The 22,126-nt window shown below is 48.3% G+C and overlaps 1 protein-coding gene across 5 annotated transcripts in view; it reads right to left on the reverse strand.

The window, feature by feature from the left end:
* Positions 1 to 22,126, reverse strand: part of LOC146859581 (uncharacterized) — a 437,747-nt gene that overhangs the window by 228,582 nt on the left and 187,039 nt on the right. The gene's annotated exons all lie outside the window — the stretch shown is intronic.

Here is a 22,126-nt window from a genome sequence, read left to right on the forward strand (position 1 = left end):
GCTGCCCCCCTCTCCGTGGCCCTGTAGGGCAGGTCGTACCACCTTTTCTTTATGTCGTCCAGGGACCGGTCAGCCACACCCAGGGCATTTATGCGAAGCTAGATGTCTCTCCAGATTCGCCTTTTCTCAGCTTCTGGTACAGTGTGTGAGGACCTCCCAAAAAGCTGCTCGTGGTTGTTGCAGCATTCTTCAGGCAGTATGTCCAGTTCCTTCTCAGTGTATTTCAGCTTCGCAGCCTCTCCTTCCCCGCCTTCTCACTGGACTTGCTGGACATCTTGCTTTTCTTTGCTTGGCTGGCTTGCAGTGTTGGACTGTGGTGCTGCACCTTTCCATGTGCTGTGAATTTTGTTCAGGATTCTCCAGGGACACCACTTCCTGGTTTGGGGTCCTTCTGCTCTCCCACCAAGTGTTTTTTTCCTTTTTTTTTTTATCTGCGCTTGCTATTAGCGCATGCAAAATGCCTTTTTCAGCCATATACGCTATTTGCGCACACTAAACTGTCTGTTCCACCGCGCATGTTATCTGTGTGCGCTTACCGAGTCGCAATTTGCCTCCTCACTAAATTGCGATGCGAGTCAATTGCAAATTAGGGAAAACTTGGGTACGTACATTGATTATTGCAACTCGCTTTTATTCGCAAACTGTGAGCCGCAAAATCATGCGGTCGTACATCTGACCCCAAGTGTTCCATATGGCTCAAGAAACCCCCACACGGCATGTTCTGAACTCAGAGGAGTCATCTATGACCATTCAGGTCAGCCTAGTATTTGGTTCTGGGAGGCATTTCACACCTTGTTCACACCTTTGTAAGGTTGATCACTGTGTGGGCGCTGGCAGAGTATTATGCTAATCACCTTTCAGACAGTTCAGGCAGGTATGAGGTAACTTTCTAAAAGTTACTTTTCCTTAACATTTATTAGAAATCCGACTTCACCACTGAATTGGATTTTAAATAACTATCAAAAACAGCCAGCCTCATCTTGCACATCCCCGTCGCAGCCACATCACTGGTCACCTGAGAGACCTTCACTGGCAACCTATCAACAAAAGAATAACCTTCAAGCTCCTCACACATGCCTCCAGAGCCCTCCACAACGCCGGACCTGCAAACCTCAACCACAGCCTCGCCTTCTACACTCCCACCAGACATCTTCGCTCCACCCATCTGGCCCTGGCCACCGTCCCACGGATCTGCAAGACCACGGCTGGAGGAAGATCCTTCTCCTACCTCGCTGTAAACACCTGGAACTCCCTGCCTCTGCACCTCAGGCAATCACCGTCGCTGCCTCAATTCAGGAAGGACCTCAAGACCTGGAGCTCCCTGCCTCTGCACCTTAGGCAATCACCGTTGCTGCCTCAATTCAGGAAGGACCTCAAGACCTGGAGCTCACTGCCTCTGCACCTCAGGCAATCACCATCAACGCCTCAATTCAGGAAGGACCTCAGACCTGGAACTCCCTGCCTCTGCACCTCAGGCAATCACCGTCGCTGCCTCAATTCAGGAAGGACCTCAAGACCTGGAGCTCCCTGCCTCTGCACCTTAGGCAATCACCGTTGCTGCCTCAATTCAGGAAGGACCTCAAGACCTGGAGCTCACTGCCTCTGCACCTCAGGCAATCACCATCAACGCCTCAATTCAGGAAGGACCTCAGACCTGGAGCTCTCTGCCTCTGCACCTCAGGCAATCACCGTTGCTGCCTCAATTCAGGAAGGACCTCAAGACCTGGCACACCCTGCCTCTGCACCTCAGGCAATCACCGTTGCTGCCTCAATTCAGGAAGGACCTCAAGACCTGGAGCTCCCTGACTCTGCACCTCAGGCAATCACCGTCGCTGCCTCAATTCAGGAAGGACCTCAAGACCTGGAGCTCCCTGACTCTGCACCTCAGGCAATCACCGTCGCTGCCTCAATTCAGGAAGGACCTCAAGACCTGGAGCTCCCTGCCTCTGCACCTCAGGCAATCACTGTTGCTGCCTCAATTCAGGAAGGACCTCAAGACCTGGAGCTCTCTGTCTCTGCACCTCAGGCAATCACCATCAACGCCTCAATTCAGGAAGGACCTCAGACCTGGAGCTCTCTGCCTCTGCACCTCAGGCAATCACCGTTGCTGCCTCAATTCAGGAAGGACCTCAAGACCTGGAGCTCCCTGACTCTGCACCTCAGGCAATCACCGTCGCTGCCTCAATTCAGGAAGGACCTCAAGACCTGGAGCTCCCTGACTCTGCACCTCAGGCAATCACCGTCGCTGCCTCAATTCAGGAAGGACCTCAAGACCTGGAGCTCCCTGACTCTGCACCTCAGGCAATCACCGTCGCTGCCTCAATTCAGGAAGGACCTCAAGACCTGGAGCTCTCTGTCTCTGCACCTCAGGCAATCACCATCAACGCCTCAATTCAGGAAGGACCTCAGACCTGGAGCTCTCTGCCTCTGCACCTCAGGCAATCACCGTTGCTGCCTCAATTCAGGAAGGACCTCAAGACCTGGCACACCCTGCCTCTGCACCTCAGGCAATCACCTTTGCTGCCTCAATTCAGGAAGGACCTCAAGACCTGGAGCTCTCTGCCTCTGCACCTCAGGCAGTCACCATCGACGCCTCAATTCAGGAAGGACTTCAGACCTGGAGCTCTCTGCCTCTGCACCTCAGGCAGTCACCATCGACGCCTCAATTCAGGAAGGACCTCAAGGCCTGGAGCTCTCTGCCTCTGCACCTCAGGCAATCACCGTTGCTGCCTTAATTCAGGAAGGACCTCAAGACCTGGCACACCCTGCCTCTGCACCTCAGGCAATCACCGTTGCCGCCTCAATTCAGGAAGTACCTCAAGACCTGGAGCTCTCTACCTCTGCACCTCAGGCAATCACCGTTGCTGCCTCGATTCAGGAAGGACCTCAAGACCTGGAGCTCCCTGCCTCTGCACCTCAGGCAGTCACCATCGACGCCTCAATTCAGGAAGGACCTCAGACCTGGAGCTCTCTGCCTCTGCACCTCCGGCAATCACCGTCGCTGCCTCAATTCAGGAAGGAGCTCAAGACCTGGAGCTCTCTGCCTCTGCACCTCAGGCAATCACCATTTTGCTGCCTCAATTCAGGAAGTACCTCAAGACCTGGAGCTCTCTGCCTCTGCACCTCCGGCAATCACCGTCGCTGCCTCAATTCAGGAAGGAGCTCAAGACCTGGAGCTCTCTGCCCCTGCACCTCAGGCAGTCACCATCGACGCCTCAATTCAGGAAGGACCTCAAGGCCTGGAGCTCTCTGCCTCTGCACCTCCGGCAATCACCGTTGCTGCCTCAATTCATGAAGGACCTCAGATCTGGAGCTCTCTGCCTCTGCACCTCAGGCAATCACCGTTGCTGTCTCAATTCAGGAAGGACCTCAGACCTGGAGCTCTCTGTCTGTGCACCTCAGGCAATCACCATCGACGCCTCAATTCAGGAAGGACCTCAAGACCTGGAGCTCTCTGTCTGTGCACCTCAGGCAATCACCGTTGCTGCCTCAATTCAGAAAGGAGCTCAGACCTGGAGCTCCCTGCCTCTGCACCTCAGGCAATCACCATCGACGCCTCAATTCAGGAAGGACCTCAGACCTGGCACACCCTGCCTCTGCACCTCAGGCAATCACCATCGACGCCTCAATTCAGGAAGGACCTCAAGACCTGGAGGTCTCTGTCTGTGCACCTCAGGCAATCACCGTCGCTGCCTCAATTCAGGATGGACCTCAAGGCCTGGAGCTCTCTGCCTCTGCACCTCAGGCAGTCACCATCGCTGCCTCAATTCAGGAAGGAGCTCAAGGCCTGGCTCTTCGACTGAACCGCCAGTCCACGCCTGCAATTTAGCAGCTTGAAACCCTAACAGGTGAGTAATCTCGCTATACAAGAAACCTGATTGATTGTTTAAATATGTTTCTACCAGGTCACTTTCCAGAGATTAGTATTTAATATTACTTCCCAGTGTTCCTCTATGAGCCAGCCAGCCTTCCTGCAGTGAAAATTGATATTTGACGGGCTAGTGACTGTAAGGACATGTTAACTTTAAATTTCTACATGTCCTACTTTTAAATACTATACCCCTGGCCTTGCGGGCTAAAAGTCCTACAAAAAGATGTCCCATGAATGCTTAAAAGGAAGGTATTTACATGTAAAAAGGGGATTACTTTGATAGATGGCAGGGCATGTTTTGCGCTGCTACAGTCAGGCTACAATGTTAGGCCTGAAGCCATGTTTGCACCTGCACTGTAGTGGACGTCACAGTAGGTGCTGCATTTGACGTCAAAGCCTTGGGTACATTTTGTGTTCCATTTGGGAAGACATCGGAGTAGCTGGCAGTTGTCTGTAGGACTACTGCCTGCTCCCCAAAAGGCCACCAGTCGCAATTCTGAAAGGGGAAGCTCTCCAATGTGTAAAGCGTCCCTGATGCAAATGAGTTATTACCTCTTTGAGGTGCTGGGAAGTTTTAAATCGTTTGCGACTGTCAAATCATTGATACATCTCACTGAGGAGTGCGAATAGAACCTTTCAGAACCCTTTTTAACTGTGAATCAGAATGAGTCGCAAAAAACCTTCTGAGATTTGGAAAGGCTTTTCCAATCAAAAAAAGTGGTTCATAACATAGTAAAAACATTTTGTTTCCAAACTACGTGATTTTGCAAATCACAGGGTTTGCAACAGAAAAATGGTGTTGTACATGTGGCCCTAAATGTGCTCAGCAGGTGAATAAACAAGAATTGAAATCAGCCGTTGTCTTTACTCTTCACAGCTTGAAAAGCACTCACTTCTTAATGCACAATCAAAGATGAAAATCCCCAAGATTATCGAACCCAACAGCCCTTAATCCAGGAAAGATTATGTCAATAAAGCGCAGAAAGTTAGAACAATCAGAAAACAAGAACTCTGTATGGATACTGGGAACCTGCAAACACTGGAAGGATGAAGGGCGCTGTTAAAAGAGCCAGGATCTGAAATCCAACAGGCTGTGGAATATCTCAAGAGAGTATGGAATCTGTCCCTGATCAAACAGAAGAGCCATGTATAAGTTATCAAAGAGGATTTCTCAAACAGGGTAAGTAAGCGCCCAAAGTACATAGCAACGTCATCATAATAACATACTTAAGGGTCGGCTGAGGAAGGTCTTGGCCATACATGGAAAGCATGGGTGTGGTATTTAATACCAGGTTGCCACCGGCCCTAATAACATCCTCTATGTTTTTAACTAAACGAACGGTTCATTAGAAAAAAAATAAAAACAGATATTCCGATCAAAGACCTTCTTCTGATTAGTGACACTGGCAATAGCTGCCAGCGTTGCACATTCTTTCTAGATTTTTGTAGTTAAAACACAGTTGATAATAAACACTTTGCAGGCATTCTCACTTGATGTAACCGCGACATACCATTTTGGGGTACGCTGTTAATCTCCTCCCAAGGTGGGCAGTGGATAATCAGATTTAAGACTGAACCAGAGTACTTCTGTATGTTCTAGGCACCTCGTTTAGTGAACACCTCCATGGATTCCCAATGGGACGCGCATGCGCTGCCATGACAGAGTGAGGTGTCACCGGAGGGTACTCTAGAAACAGAGGTGCCCGGGATGGCGATTTATTGAGATCCAACGACCTGAGGTGCACCATTAGCAGCTCCAGACAAGGACTCATCCCCAGCTCTGCTGGTACCCTGTGGCGTCTGGCTTCAAGGGGTTTTAGCAGAGTGGGTCTCAGAGTGACACTACCAGGACGCTGGTCTTCCTGCTGACTCAAGGGAAGCGAAGATCCCTTTCAGACTCAGAAGCCTCCTTTCCCTTGACTCAGGCGCAGATCTGTCGTCTGGTTCATGGCCGCAGCGCAGGAATGTGACCATGGAACCAAGAGTCCTGGTGCTAATGACAGAGATGGTGCAAGTGAAGAGCTGCCTTGGAAAGGGTGAACAAATCTGTGCTCAGAAGTTCTGAAACATGGCCAGCTCGCTCGTGGACCACAGGGAGAGCGGAGACTGCTCCGCGCCTTCCTCAGACCTGCGCCATGTCTGTAACCATGCTGGCGAGTGAGGACGAGGCAACTAAAGCTATAAAGGGCTGCTGAACATGTGTGTAATATGATGAAAATTGTACATGTTTTTATATATATATGTGTGTGTGTGTGTGTGTGTGTGTATATATATATATAGAGAGAGAGAGAGTTCACTATGAGTAAATCCGACAGCATCACATACCTACTGGGGAGAGTACATGTGAATCTGCAGCACTACACGCTATGAACAGATGTTTACAGGGTAAGTAACATACTCCATTCGTACCATATGTTGGGTGCAGATACACAAGCTCTGCTTAGAGTGTAAAGCAGTACTTCTCTTGCGGTGGCTTTAGGAATTAGATGGTGCTGATGTCTGAAATAGCATCTGTAGGACTGTTTGCACCTCAAGGGACTGCTGCCTGGCTTGAACCGCTACACAATAATGCTTTGCGAATATGTGTGGATTTGACCAAGCAGCTGCCTTACAAATGTCAGCTATGGGGATGTTTCCCACGAAAGCCACTGAAGCACCCTTCTTCCTTGCAGAGTGTACTTGTGGGATAGTAGGTAATGTTCTTAAGGCCTTTACATCAATTGAATACATTTCCTAATCCATCTTGAAATACCTGCTGTAGAGATGACTTTACCTTTTCTTGGACCTGAGAAAGTCACAAAAAGCTGTTGTATTTTTCTAAAAGGTTTAGGTCTGTCAAGTATAACATTTAAATTCTAAGCAGGTACTGGTGGTGTATGTGGTGGGATTTTCTTTTCAACCCTTCCATGATTGTTTTGTCGACGGGTATATGAAAAAGTGACTGATGTTTGCGGTTTTGGGCGTAAGCCGCAATCACAGCTAGATTCAGTCATATGGAAGTGTAAGCTACTCGTCACCTTTGAAGGCATAGCAGAAATCTGTAGGAGAGTAGGATCTGCTTCACATGGGTACCCCCACTTTTTGATGGTGTTTCACTGTTTTTCGACCTTAGTCTGGCTGTGGCCCTGCTAATCAGGACCACAGCCTAGCTGCTTCCTCTCTAAAATGGTTTCCATATGCACTAGGTACATATCTAATTGGATTCTGGAGTGCCTTATAAGCCCCTAGTATATGGTATACTATGTGCCTAGGGCATAGGTACCTCAGAGGCCTACCAGGGACTGAAGCATATATTATGCCACCCCTGAAAAGCACTCCAAAATGGCACCACAGGTCTGCTACTGCAGCCTGGGTAAGGGTGTGCTCGCACCCCTTACTGTGGTATAGGCTACCTATATCCACACATACATACAGACACATATAAACCTATAAGCCACTCCTATGGCAGGCCTTGACAATCCTGAAGGCAGAGTGCTTGGTTTTGTGTGAGAGGGTGCCCCAGCATGAGGTGAGCCCCTCTGCAGCTTTCGGAAATCCTTCCTTATGGCTGTTCTGTGATACAGCCATACCATATACTCTTAAGTGCATTATAACCTCGTGGTAAATGCTAACTTTGGAATAGCTGCATCAAAACAAAACGCATTGGAATACTATCCCCCCGCCGGTTCTGGCGGCGGGGGTAGCATTCCACCCTTCTAGAGGGAGAGACATGTTCACACTGGTCAAACCCGGTAGGACTTTCCTGAGCCCTGGCATCACAAAATGGATGCCTCTGCCACAGACACGGGTCTGGCCTCCTGCTGCTGACCGAAACTCCGGCAGGGGAGGCCTGGACAATAGGTTTCCTGTCAACGGGAGGTGTAACCACCTCCCCAGACAGGCAGATGTGTATTGGGGCTGGGCGGGAGCACTCTCTGGTGCTTTGAAGTCCTGCACTGGGGGCACGTTTGGTGACCCTGTGCATAGTCCAGTTCAAACCGGTTGCAGGGGCTACCTGCCCCTGCTCTGGCGCGAAACTGGACAAAGGAAATGCGTGTAACCACCCATGTTTCCAAGCCCACCCATAGGTAGGGCCTTAGAGTTAGTCCATCCCCTAAACTTACTATAAGTATAGGAATCCAGTCCCTAGGACTTTAGATTACCCTGGACGAAACTCTGCTACATATATCCTGGACCTTCAACGTTCTATCCTGACTAGAAGACTGAAGAAATCGCCCTTGGGGTCAAGGAGTGACTTCCCTGCTTGGCAGGCACCAAAGAAGCAACTGACCGGTCTGCATCGCGGAAGCTCCCGCTGGACGCCGAAGTCTTTGCATCACCAGAGGTGGATTTCCAGACTTCCCCGAGGCTACCCTGAGTCCACAGCAAAGCTGAGGCCCGTCGCTATTGTGGGTGACGTGGAACCGTGACCCCTCGACACCGTGAACTTTTGCAGCAACACTATCTTCCTGGTCCTCCTCGAAGTTGTGCTTTGGGCTCCGAGTAGCCCCAGACTTGAGCACCTCCTGCACCGAAGATTGTTGGCCTCCACTCCACGAGTATTGTATTGTATTGTATAAGCTCTTCTATAGCGCTGTCTGCCACCCTACGGGTATCCTGGCACTGAGAGACTGTGATAACCTGGGACCGTAAGAACGAAAGCCGATGGGACAAGAATTGTTGCACTCTATTCTCTGCCAAAGAGCCACGTTTTATGGTTTTTCCTAAAGTTCAGCAATGTTTTGGCTTGACGTAATTCTTGGGGGATCTGATTCCAGAGGCGGGCTGCCGCCGTACTGAAGGCCCTGCCTCCCATCTTGGTGCGTTTTACTCTGGCGACCACTGCCAGACTTTGGTTAGTGGATCGAAGAAGTCTCTTAGGTTCGTACCATGAGAATCTGTCACACAGAGGTAGCGGACCAATATTGTGAAGGGCTCTATAAACCATGACCAATGATTTAAACTCGATCCTTTTATTGACCGGGAGCCAGTGAAGGTCCCTCAATGCCAATGTTACTGAGGAGTCACGTTGTCTCCCCAGGGCCAGTTTGGCTGCAGCAGACTGTATTCTTTGCAATCCCTGTACAATATACAGGGGGGCACCCAGGTACAGTGAGTTACAATAATCCAGCCTGCTTAGGATCACGCTCTGGACCACCAGAGATCTGGTCTCGTTAGGGAGAAGCGGAAGAATTTGACGCAGAGCTCTTAGTAGAGCAATACAGGTTCCAATGGTGACCCGTGGCCCAGCTTCAAGTGCGACCACTCGAGGCTCCTTTGCGATCACTAGCCCGTTGGCTAGCAGGTCCCCAGGAAGGCAACTCCTTTTTTACTTGGGCTTTCCTGGTTGCTCCAGACGTGCCCTGACTTACCCTCGCTGGGTGAGTCCCTCAGACCTTGCTGGTCTGCACCGCAGTCCTTTCTCTGAATTCTAGTGACTTGCCGTTGCCAAGGCTTGTTGGGTCCATCCTGGTCGCAGACACCGCAGCACTCGACAGACTTCGTTGGACAGCTCGAATCCGGCTTGTGGACTTCGTCGACGCCTCCTGGACCTCGTGGCTGAAGAGTCAAGACACCCATCAACTCACCTGAAGCACCTGACATCTGTGGCCATTGGTCCATCCTGCCCTTGGTCACTGGCTAGTGACCCAGACTCTGTCCCCTCTGCTTTCAGGTTCCTTACATCCTAGATCCAGGCTTGGATCTCTTCGGACACTTCTCCTCTTCATGGAGCAGCAGTTCTTTGCAGGCTTCCATTGAAATCGATGACGCGACCCGACACCAAAAGACACCTATCCACCCGGCTTCCCTGGGTGAGGTAACTCGAGTACTCCGGTGCTCCCGTGGGTGCTAGCCCTAGAACTTCTTAAGTCCAAAAGGGTTTGGTCCTGACTCGATTCTAAGTGTCCCTAATCTTTAAATTTCCAACCGCGACATTGCCCATAGAAGATTACGGGAACCCGCGGTTGTGTTTACACACTGCACACAGTCCCCGTGGGTCCCCTGTGTCACTACCTTGGTTGGTTCCTTGGGGTCCCAGTGATTCTACAGGCTCTAGGCCTAGTGTCTATTCAAGTCGTGGTTCTTATACCACTTTTTAGGTCTCGCCTAGCTATTGCGTTTACGCAATCGCAATGCGAGACTCTAGTAGAGGGGCATTTCAAAGTGCTCCCAAAAGTGGATTGCATGGCAAGCACGCGCACAATCACGTGCATCGTGCCACCATGCAATCCGTTTTGGGAAGCGCTTCAGCCCACTGGCGGGTGCATGTGTAGCCACAGCCTCGGCATCATACTTCAAAGGGTCCGCTCCCCCGCCTTTACTTTCATTAGCGTAGGGATGTGCACACGCGCGTGCATTTTTTTGTCCGCGTGCTTTCGCCAGGTGTTACCTAACCACGTTCCCCCCGCCTTGTGCTCGCTTTGCCGTCTCTTCCAAATGCTCGGGATGAAAAGAGGCCCCTCCCCTGGTGACATGACTCTGCGCTGGGAGTGGACCCCTCATATGCCATCCCTAAGGACCCTGCTATTCAAACCTCTCTGCTTTATTCCACGTGCCCTCTGTTATGGCTGACGCCGCGCAAAATACTCTATTTCGTCCGCACCGTCTTTTAGCTTTAGATGCTGCTGTGAACAATCTGGCCGGGCTTTGGATCACACACAATATCCAAACTGGAGCCGCTGTGCTGGGAGGCATTTAAAAAGCGCACATCGACAGCAAATCACTTGCACTCATAACATTGTGTCGTGTGATTTAATTATTGCCTGAAAAGTGCTGGACGCACAAGAAATTCTGCAGCAGGGGCTTTTTCAAACACGTGTGTGCGTGTGCGTTTTACTTAATTCCATACCTGTGTAAATGTAAGTTTCTCAGCTGCTGTTGTACCTGCATCACTTGTGGGTGAGACATAAGCATGCAGTGCGCTATAGCTGCTGTGTGTTTCTGTGAAGGATGCTTTCATTTCTACTGTCTGGTCCATGACGCAGCACTGCTAAGGCTTATGCAGCGCTATTAGAAGTACAGCAGTGTTGGTCAGTCGGGCTGGTAACGGCTTCCTATACTCCCCACCACATTACTTTCTGAGGAGGAAGAGGGATGACGAAGACTTGCCCCCCCCCCCCTCCACCGGGATCATCTTCTCTCACACAGACCATGACGCGCGATCTCATCACACACATCCTTACTGCAGATAGAAAGGCGCTGCCCTGTAAAGAGCCCAATCCGTTACTTGATTCAGAGGGAGCGAGCGCCAGAGAGCTACAGACAATAAAAAATGCTTCTTCGACAAGTACTGCTCATTCACGCATCAAACAGGCCCTGGCCAAGGCCACAGATGGTTAATAATAGATGAATATTAATTATTGTGCAAGACAACATTAGAGGATGACGGTTGTGGTCCGTCGGCTAGACTGCCGACTTTGGTGCTGGAAACCAGTGTTCGAGCCTCGGGGTCCACATCCTGTGATTCTGAGCACACGGGTATTCGTTCGCGCTCTATAAATGCCAAAATAAATAAATAAATCTCCCCATGCCTGAATGTAAATGCGGTGCTCATGTAAAGCGCTCCAATACCTTCGGGTCGAGTTCGCGCTATATAAATATGCAACAAAAAAAAAACAAGCATTTACAATGCAATGGTCTCTGCATTGTTAAAGTTAGAGCTATTGGCATTGCTCATGACATTATTTTTGTTTATGTTTTTGTTTTTAAAACATTTAAAGAAACAGCATTGTTATTTACAATGTCAATAGCTTTAATCTCTCTCAAATGCGAGACCTATTGCATTTGCACCCACACACAGAGCCACCCACAAAGCCACCCACACACACAGAGCCACCCACACAGAGAGTTCCGGGCAACAAAGGAAACCTGTAGATAAGGACGAGCTCTCCCACCCCACTGTAAAAGTACCCCATTGCACCCCTGCTCTTATTGCACTCGGTGCTTAATTTGTGCCAGTGTTTGCAAGTAGTGAGCACTGGCACTGACTGGACCAGAGCAGAAGCGAGATTTAAAGTGGTGAAAGGAGATAGGAAAAGGGAAATAGTGTGAGGGAGAGACAGCAGGGATGGAAAATAACCTACAAGTATGAGGTAAATACATAGGACAAGAAGGGTGGTGGAAGAACGACCAATGTGGAGAAATCAAGACTAGGCAGCCGTGGGAATGGGCAGCGGCAAATTCACAGCAACACTACTGTTTTGCTCTAGGGAGTCTCCGTGACCCGCCCTTCCACAGTTCTGTCCAGTCACTCTCTCATGCCCTGTGTGCCCTCTCGCGCCACAGGATCGCTCGGCACCGCAGCACGAACTCTTCTCTTGATTCGATGGGAAATGTTCTGCTCGCTTCTCCTGTACGCCCGGCCTCTCTCTCTCCCCCTCGCAGGCCCAGCGTTTCCAGTAAGAGAGCGTGCTCTCCCGCGTGAAGCGCCCCGCGCTGCAGTGCAGCAGGCTTCTTTCAGCCATTGTGAGTGGATGTCTCTGTGAGGCATGCTGAGTGAGTGGGAGCGCCGAGGGAGGGGTAAACAAAGGCATGGCGGAGGAGGGGGCCGGCGATGACAAGGAGGAACAGAAGCGGAGGGAACAGAGAGAGGAGAGGCATAGGTAACTGGAATGAGGCTTCCAGACATGAACAGAACGAGAGAGGCAGACATGAATGGAAGCGCGGAACGAGAGAGACAAAGTCAAGTCAATAATGACCGCGAAGTCTACCGATCGCAGCAGAGTGTGGGCGAACCACGGCTTCAGTCCCCGTGAGGCACGACCAGGGGGCAGGTGGGCAGGCAGAAAGTTGGCAGAGGTGGGCAGAGGTGTCGAGAGTAATGCTTTCTAGCATTCAAGGCCTTTCATTCATAACATGCCCACGAACTGAAACAGCACACCACCGCCTTTCTCCGAGGCGAAGCAGAAATGCCTCGGAGAAAGGCAGCGGCGGTTTCGGATTCGGGGGCGTGTTCTCCTCTTGCCATTGGCTGGAGGAGATAATTAGAAAAGTTGAAAAAAACACGCCCCCGAATCCGAAAAGGACGGGGCCTGTTCGGAGTGACGGACCTCTTCTCCAATGGCTGGCCAGCATTCAAGAGGCCAGCCAATGGAGAAGAGGGGAGAAGAGGGGCGGGTTCAAGCCCCTCTTCTCCAAGTCATTGTGTCTCGCGAGCGAGACTGCGCAAGCGCAGCCTTCGCTAGCCGAGACCTAAAAAGGAATACTTGAAACAGTAAACACGTTCAAAGGGATTACCCTTCCCACAACAGAGAAATACTACTAATTATACTCGGTTTTACTCCCTTGAACTCTCGTGCATCCTCCGAGCTGCCTCACGGGACAGATGCACTGTCACGACGAGAGCAGCCATTTCACAATTCACTAATTTCCCAATAAAACAGTCTAGGGGCGCCTCCAGGACCAAGGTTCCAGAGGGCCGAAACGCGTCTTGTCCATCAGGCATCGGAGTGCGCACCCACAGACTGGTTTATTGGGAAATGTGTTAATTAAAATTTTAGTGTATTACACATGGCGCTGAATATAATCGGTTTCAAATCATTATTTAGTACAGATATTACCATGATTTAGATTTTAAGTCACTCGTTGACCTGCCTCCTATTTGAACGCTTGAACGGCAGGTCAGGCAGACATCAGGATTGATATATTTCGGGTCAGTCCGCTGACCCCGGGAACGACTGTGATCAATGTACAGCATGAATTAATGAACACGTCTGGCACAGCACTCAATGCGCTGTAAAAGTGGAGTAGCATAGAGCTCCCAGTCCTGCCCCCGTTAGGCCTGGATGGGCAATACATAGAACGAGTTACATGCTTAAAGTTGTACAAGGAATTTCACCGCTTTTGACGTGATGGATAAATAAGAGTTGAAACAATGATGGAAAATGAAGATAATAAAATGGATAAAACTGATTACTTTGGTGGATGGGTATTATTTTGATATACCAATGTGCATACGGCTGTGCAACCTGTTCTGACCAGTCAACTTTGCGGGCCAGAATTTCAGAATGAATCATACTCGAGTGCGAAAGGAACGGCGCACTCAACGGGTGCTGCACGCCAAACGATAATTAAAAGGAAGAGAACGTGTTATACAATTGAGAAGAAGAAGGGTGTGCTTCGGGACAACCTCAATTTTGTCGTCTTACCAGCCGTTTCACCACCTGGTAGCACCCCATTAAAAAAGTAGAGTCAAAAAAATGAGATTATTAGATAACATCGTGCTTCACGTCAAAAGCAGTTCATTACATTTGGTTCATCGATTTGTCATCAACAAGGACTGTTTACATATATGAAAGTTCACTTGGTACAGCGCTTGATGTTTATTATTTTTGTAAATAAGCACTGACATAATAGAAGGGGGTTTGGGTTGTGTTTTGATTTTTAGGGGATTGTGGGTAATGAAGTGCGCACGCACTTTGTTGATAGGGTTTGAAAAGTGGGAGAGGGTAGTGATCATGTGATATTTTGCACCAATGATTGTAGAGGAGGGCGGGTGTTGTTTATTTAAATTGAGGTTGTTTTGGCCGTCATTAAGATACCACGAGCACGACAGAGAAGTTTGAAGCACTGCGTAGTTTATATCAGGTATTTATCGGGGGCGCAAGAAAGTAATTAATTTAGCACCAGGCATGTGGGGAACAGAGGATCGTTTAAGTTGGAAAGAGGAAATTTGACGTTTAAATGGGTATTGACAGATTGCACAGATTAATAATTAGGATGAGTGTTCAGGGGAGGAGTTTTAGTTCACGAGTGACTAGGAATGTTTTGGAGATGGTGAGGGCGATGGGAGGTTTACTATGGTTGGTATTTAAAATGTGGCACGGGAGTTTTGGTAAAATTGAGTTGTTACACAAGAAGGAAGGGTGATTATTGCTGATTATGATTTTGCTATTATTTTCATCCGTTGGGACAAAATGTAATGTGACTGACATACATATGTTTATGATTTGTAGATACTCCTGAAGAAGGTTTTTTAACCGAAATGCATTGAGTACGTCATGGATTATATGTCATGAAGGAAATTCGAAACATGTTCATGCATAGGCCTGGATGGGCAATACATAGAACGAGTTACATGCTTAAAGTTGTACAAGGAATTTCACCGCTTTTGACGTGATGGATAAATAAGAGTTGAAACAATGATGGAAAATGAAGATAATAAAATGGATAAAACTGATTACTTTGGTGGATGGGTATTATTTTGATATACCAATGTGCATACGGCTGTGCAACCTGTTCTGACCAGTCAACTTTGCGGGCCAGAATTTCAGAATGAATCATACTCGAGTGCGAAAGGAACGGCGCACTCAACGGGTGCTGCACGCCAAACGATAATTAAAAGGAAGAGAACGTGTTATACAATTGAGAAGAAGAAGGGTGTGCTTCGGGACAACCTCAATTTTCCCGTTAATAGTATGGCATTCCCATTGATAAGAGTCACTTTTGCCCCCGTTAAAAAATGTAGCAGCTCTTCCGAGTATTCCCAGAACAGCCCCATTAAAAGTGCAGCAGTCCTACGGAAAACTCCCAGTACAGCCCCAATCAAACTGTAGCAATACTTATACCCTTGAGCTGACAAGGTGAGCCCCCTCCACCTCCCCCCCCTTCCCCTTAAGTATGGAAAATAACTGTGCAGCATGGCAGGCAGCTAGGCAGGGCCCGTAGTGTGTTCCATTCAATGGCAGGGCAACCACCAGATGGCACTAAGCTAACGCGGCTGTCCGCCTGAGGGCAGTTAAGGTGAGCGCAACAGCCCTGGTGGCTGTCACTGTTCTACAGTGGACTGCCATATGGTATCTGCCAGCATTTATTGCCCTTGGGACCCGGGCGGGAAAGAATCAGGAAGGCCGGTAGGTGGGGAGGTCAAGAGGTTTCCGGCTGGGGCTTCCTAGACAGTTCTGGGCAGTCACGCACTCTTCATATATCTGCATTTTGGTATCTGGGACGACTGGCAGCCACCGGAAGGACTGGTCGAGTGATGCATAGAACAATGGTTAGAAGACTGCTCTGGATGTGTGTGTGCGCGCGCGTGTTAGTTTGTGGCAGCGTCTCAGACTATCTGTCGACACGTGTTGGATACGGTTATCAAGATTGGCTGCCGCAGGTAGTGGTGGGTGTTCGAGGTGGCTGTAGTTTAATGCATGCTGTTGTGTGTGCTGCCACCAGACTAACGTGGGTGGGACACCACGTGCCATCCGCCTTCCACCCTTCCTTGTACACTCGACCAGGACTGATATCTCTTCAAGTACAGGTAGAGTCATAAATGTAGTGATGGAGGTTACAGTCAGTTTTGTTTGAGTATGCTGCGTGCGCTCCGTCGGCTCAGTCACCATCACCCTTTGACTGGTCTTTATTACGTTGCTGATGTTTCCAGAACCAGATTATGAATAAAACACCCCCGCAGGTTTTCCAGATTTCAAGCGTCCATTCATCGAAACACCCATTTAATTACGAAGAACTTTGTGCAAAACTTTAACTCGTTTCCTCTTCAGCTAGAGCGGGCTCAGCTTTAGTGAAACATTTATGTATTAAAATAGAAAAGGTGAACGCTTTCATTGGCTCGCTATTGATCCCAATTCATTAATACTAAAGCCGAGCTTCCAATTATAAATTGTGCATGACTGATGTCTAAGTGTTACCATGAATCACTTAATGTTTGGAGAATCAAAGCCTCTGAGATTAAGAAAAACATTGTTGTGCGTTGTTCCTGTCGTCAGTTGTGTAAAGTTGCGGGCAGGGAGCTGTGCCTTCTGGTTTGCAGGACAGCCCTGTGCGTCTGCTTATGGAAATTAAAGGCTCACAGACGTTATTCAGATAAGTCACAGACTACCAGCGCTCCTGTTTCTCACTCATTCATTCAGGAATTCAGCATCGCTCGCAGCCTTTCGATGCGCAGGTGGCTTCTCAAAACCATCATGTTGCGCAAAACTGTCACTGAAGACGTTTAGCAAAACATGGGTCGTATGCGCGGGAAAGATGCGTTATTGGGAGTCTCGAGCAAAATTCTATAAGGGATCTTTGTCTACATCCTACATAATAATTGTTTTGGGGCTTTATTTTTTTGCAAATTTGTAGGTCGGTTTTTAAAGAACCCATAATTTAGGATGCATGGGCTTTTCTTCGTGCGGGTGTGTGATAGACTGTTAAACTATTTTGTCTTTAATTCTCTATCAAGTGGAGTACACATCAGAAACAAGCATTGAAAATGCAATAGGTCTCGCCTTTGATTAAGTTAAAGCATTTGCTTTGCTAATATTGTATAGCAAAGCAAATGGCTTTAACTTCATGAAAGGCGAGACCTATTGCATTTTTAATGCTTGTTTGGTATATGGTTTGGTACGCCCCTTGGGCTCAAACGTGTATTTGTGCTATTACTGATAATTGCTAACTTGTAAATTAAGTACTTCGAACTCCAGTCTAATAAAGAGACTAGAGGGGTGTGTTTTATCTTAAATACATATATTTTAAATATATACCTGGTGTGGTTGTCTTTTATTTGATCATTCAAGAGATTATAGGCTGGTAAACCAAGCTGCCTTACATTCCTTCAAGACTTAGCCTGAAGGCTGCTCTCCATAGCTACCAATAGGATAGCTTTCAATAAAGGTTGTCTTTAAACATTTACCATAAGGGGTTGTTTGGACTGTTACAAGGTGCCCACTAGAACTAGTGGACAGCATATATCAGGCCACCTTCTCACAGTAGCAAACTATCTGCTGTACTGTAGGCACACAAGAGCCTATATGCTGGGCTGTACACTAATGTGCAAAACGCTTCCAGTTCGCATAACAAGCTCTTCTGGTGGGACGTCTTGCCTCCTTTAGAATACTCATACATTCGGGAGGACATTTGACATATCCACACTCCCCGACTTCCAAAGCCAGATTGCCAGGTTGAGTTGTTTGGCGTTTGGATGCCTGAACCTGCCCCTAATAGTGAACCAGGGCTGATGCGCCCAGGCAGGAGCTATGGGAATCATCTTTAGAGATGTCTATTTAAGTTCCCTGGCAAAAAATATGGAATGAGTGGGAGGGGTGGAAAAGCATTCCTTACCAGTTCATCCATAGAGCATAGTCCATGGATTGGGGATTCTGGTACCTGGAGGTGATGTTTCGGCATTTTGTGTTTTCTACGGTTGCAAATAGATCTACGTCCGGCGTGCCCCAATAATGGAAGTAACAGCAGAGGACTTGGGGTGGTGTACCAAATCATGGACATGTTGCTGCTTCATGCTTAGCAGGTCGGCTACTGAACTGTCCACTCCCAGAAGATACTCTGCCAGGAGGTTGATGTGATGTTGAACAGCCCAGTGCCAAATGGTCTGTGCTATCAGCAGCCGTGAGCGCGTTCCTCCTTAGTTGTGGATGAAGTACGCTGTCGTCATATTGTCTGCCTCGAGAAGAACAGACTTTTCAGATATATTGGGGAGAAAGGATTTCAGAGGATTCTGAATTGCTATAAGCTCCAGTGCACTGATGTGCAGTTTTTGTTGAAGAATAGTCCAAGTCCCTGGACTGTGAGGTGCTCCACGCGTGCGCTCCATCCTATGAGTGATGCATCCGTGGTGACAGTCACTTGCAGAACGGGGTCCATAAAAGGTCTGCCTTTGAGGATGTGCCGTATACCCCACCAGTTCGGAGACTTATGGACCCTGGGAAAAATCAACCCTAGATCCTCCAAATCACCCTCGCTGGTGAGCACGAGATGCTGGACACTCCTGTAACGGCGCATGTGTAGTCTGGCACGTGGGACTATCACTATACAAGAGGCCTTCATGCCTACAAAGCGCATCACTGTCCTGAATGGACGGTGACGATGTGGCTGAAAAAGAGCTGGAGATTGGGAACCCTCTGTGAACTGGTGTATGCCGCGGCAAAGACTGAATTGAGGATTGCCCCAGATAGGGTTGTATGTGAAGAGGCTGTAACTGGGATTTGGGACATTTATTGTGAACCCAAATCTGTGTAAAAGGTTGATGGTGGTCTGTGCGTCTTGCATGTACCTCTGTTTGTTTGTACTCTTGATCAGCGAAGTATAGAAAACAATGACTGTTGTGTCTTCATAAATGTGCTACCATCACTTCTAGATACTCTCGAGGCTGTTGTCACCCCAAATGGCAGAACTCTGAACTAGTAATGACAACTGCTTACCACAAACCTGAGGCACAGGCGCTGCGCAGGCTGAACCCGTCTATGAAAGTAGAAGGAGCGTCGTCATGAAGTCGCCTTCCTGTAGCAGTGGCATCGCATCCTGTAGTTTCTCCATGTGAAAGACAGAATGTACAGATTGAGCGGTCGTAGATCCAGAATTGGCCTTCGTGTCCTATTTTTCTTGGGTATCGGTAAGTGTGGAGAATGCACCCCCTTCCCTTGATGTCTGTGCGGCACAGCTCTATGGCACCCTTTAACAACAGAGCTTTCACCTCTTCTTTGAGAAGGTAAAGGTGCTGAAGGTTTGTCTGCGAGGAGGAATGTTTGGCGGGTGGAGGTGAGTTCTAGGCGGTATCCATCGTGAATGATGATCGCACTCATTGGTCTGATGGTACCTCTGGCCACAGGTGGTGAAGCATGCTGCAGCCTTCCCCCCACAGGTGCTGTGTGTCCGGAGGGAATGTGTGGTGAGTCATTGCTTGGAGGTGGAGGCTCTCTTTGCAGGAGTTCCTCTTCCTCTGTTTAAAACCGCCCCAGTAGCAGCTTTTAGCTGCTTGCTGGTAATATTGCTGCAGATGCTTTTTGTAAATGTCAGAGGTGGTGGTTTTGGAGGCCCTGATACATCTGAAAGGACTGTTGGCATGGTGTAGAGGACTCCATAGCTCCCATGGATTTAGCGGTTTCTGTGTCTTTTAAAAAAAATACTAATCGGGAGTCCACCTCTGGGCAGAAGAGATGTTCTCCATCGAATGGGACAAAAAGGCGGCGTTTCGGTATTTCAGGCTTGAGCCCAGAGATTCGGCGCCAGGCATGGCTACGTAGGAGAATGTAGGAATGTATTTCTCCAGTAGCCGTGTCAGCGGTATCCAAGGATTTTAGGTCTTCTCTCTCGTCCTCTATGGTTTTGGAGGATGTTGAATCAACTTTTCCATATCGTCCCAGGTGGCTCGGTTATGCCGTGATAGTAATCCTAATGAGTTAGCTATGCTCCAATGGTTGGCGTGCCCAATGCCACTCTTTTTACCTGCCACCTCTTCCTTGCAGTTCTCACCACTAGGGAGTTAGCAGTTTGCTGTTCCCTGATGTACAGTGGGTCAGTGGGCAGGGTTTGTACTTCCTTTCCAATGCGTGGTGCAAGGATTCTAGTTTTGACGCTTTGACCTTATCACAGATACAGATATAATGCTCTGTCTTTCCCCCTCTGTAGTGTGCATTTGTACCTTGTGATAGTCAGCCGCTGTGGTATGAGGCGGTATCATCTACAGGTGATGCTTTCGCTGGTATTGGGACTTCAAGGTCTGAATCTGGCAATACGATATTGTAAGCATCCCAGGGATCTGGGCTTGGGAGAGGGTCTCCTTGCATGTTTGTGCAATGTGCCTAAAGACTAGGGCTCCCTGCGTCTACATCAGCTGAGCGTAAGGGTGATGGCGATCCTAGCTGTGGAGATGGAGTCGAGTCGAGTGGCACAGGGCTTGTGGCGTTATGTTCTATACTTTTCCTCTTTGGAAGAGGCTCTGAAAGGTCAATTTCCGGACTCTTTCTTTTCTAGGTGTCCTCAAGCAAGTGTTTGTCCACCATAGGGTGCTTCTTGTGCATAAGTTTTTGTAGGTTTTCAAACACATTTCTCTCCCTAGTAGAGGTTGTTACCATCCTAGCTTTCTCTGGCATGGTGTGTGTCTGTTTCTTTTTATGCTCGGGCGGAGCGTAGGAGGTGGAAGTCAAAGCTGGCAGTGCCGTTGTATTTTTTCAGTATCAGAGTCGAAGTCTGAATTTGCTCTGAGCCCTTTTTCGGAGTCGACATATGTCTCGGCTCAGATTAGGTGTGGGTCGATGCGGTATGTTTGGTTGGCTCCAATAGCTTTGTCGAGCCCAAAGGAAGGTGAGGTGTCAGAGCCTTTGCTGGTATCATAGGCTGCACATGCGTTGATGGCTTTGTTGGTGTTAAGGGCTGAGGAGTACCGCCTTCGTGCTTGCCCCTGTGACCAGGAGCCTGGTCGGGATCTCGCCCTGTCTCGACTCCGAGGCGCGCTCTTGATGTCGACCAGAACATTAAGGCTGTGGCACACCCAGGCTACCCAGGTCAAAGCCATCCCAGAGTCATCGGATGATCATCCAACTACGTTAGAAGTCCTTTTCTCGTCATCTGACATCTTCCAGCTCTTGAAGTCATCAGTAAGGTTTAGGAACTTACCCTGAGAATTTGAGGATGACTTGAAAATGAGTACCCGATGACTTCACAGGATGGGATTGTTCCTGATGATTTCTGGATGACTTGAAAATGAGTACCCGATGACTTCACAGGATGGGATTGTTCCTGATGATTTCTGGATTACTTGAAAATGAGTACCCGATGACTTCACAGGATTGGATTGTTCCTGATGATTTCTGGATGACTTGAAAATGAGTATTCGATTACTTCACAAGATGAGTTTGTTTGTGATGTTTTGATGATGATTTGAAAATGGGACAGATTACTTCACAGGCGCTATTTGCATTCAACAGAAGGACAGGGTTTATGACGGTTTGGGGCAGATTTGTTTATTATGATTGTAGAGGATTCCCACCGTTTTGGTTTCATTTTTGTTAGGAAAGTCTAAGCCATTATGCGATGTGTGATTTAAGAATTACCTGATTACTGCACAATGAACACCCTTTAAAATGTTGCATCTATCTTTTATTATAAGCAAATAAGCATCCAGAGTGTCATTTAACTGTGTTTTAGGTAAATCACAGTTAATATTTTTACAGGCTTTTTTAAACTAGTAAATATTGATAAATAATTAAAATTAATAAAAACAAAGATCCAATCATTAAAATGATCTACAATTAATATTAAGGATGCAAATGAAGCACTGAAGGCAGGAGGAAGTTGAAATGTAGTATGCAGTAATGCAGCAGGGTCGACTGAATTAAGCTGCAGGATGAGGCACATTCTACAATTCAATAGGGCGAAATGATGACGAATAAGCAATACTCGCATATACAGCAGAATGTATCCGTGTCGCACCCTAAGATTTCTGTACTGCCTATTTCCCAAAAGCAAACCCAAACTACCTATTTTATTTGCACCCACCTCCCTGGCGCATACTGGAGATACCTGTTGGGCTACTTGGCCCTCAGG

Source organism: Triturus cristatus, chromosome 3_1 (assembly GCF_964204655.1).
Source record: "Triturus cristatus chromosome 3_1, aTriCri1.1, whole genome shotgun sequence".
Lineage (NCBI taxonomy): Eukaryota > Metazoa > Chordata > Amphibia > Caudata > Salamandridae > Triturus > Triturus cristatus.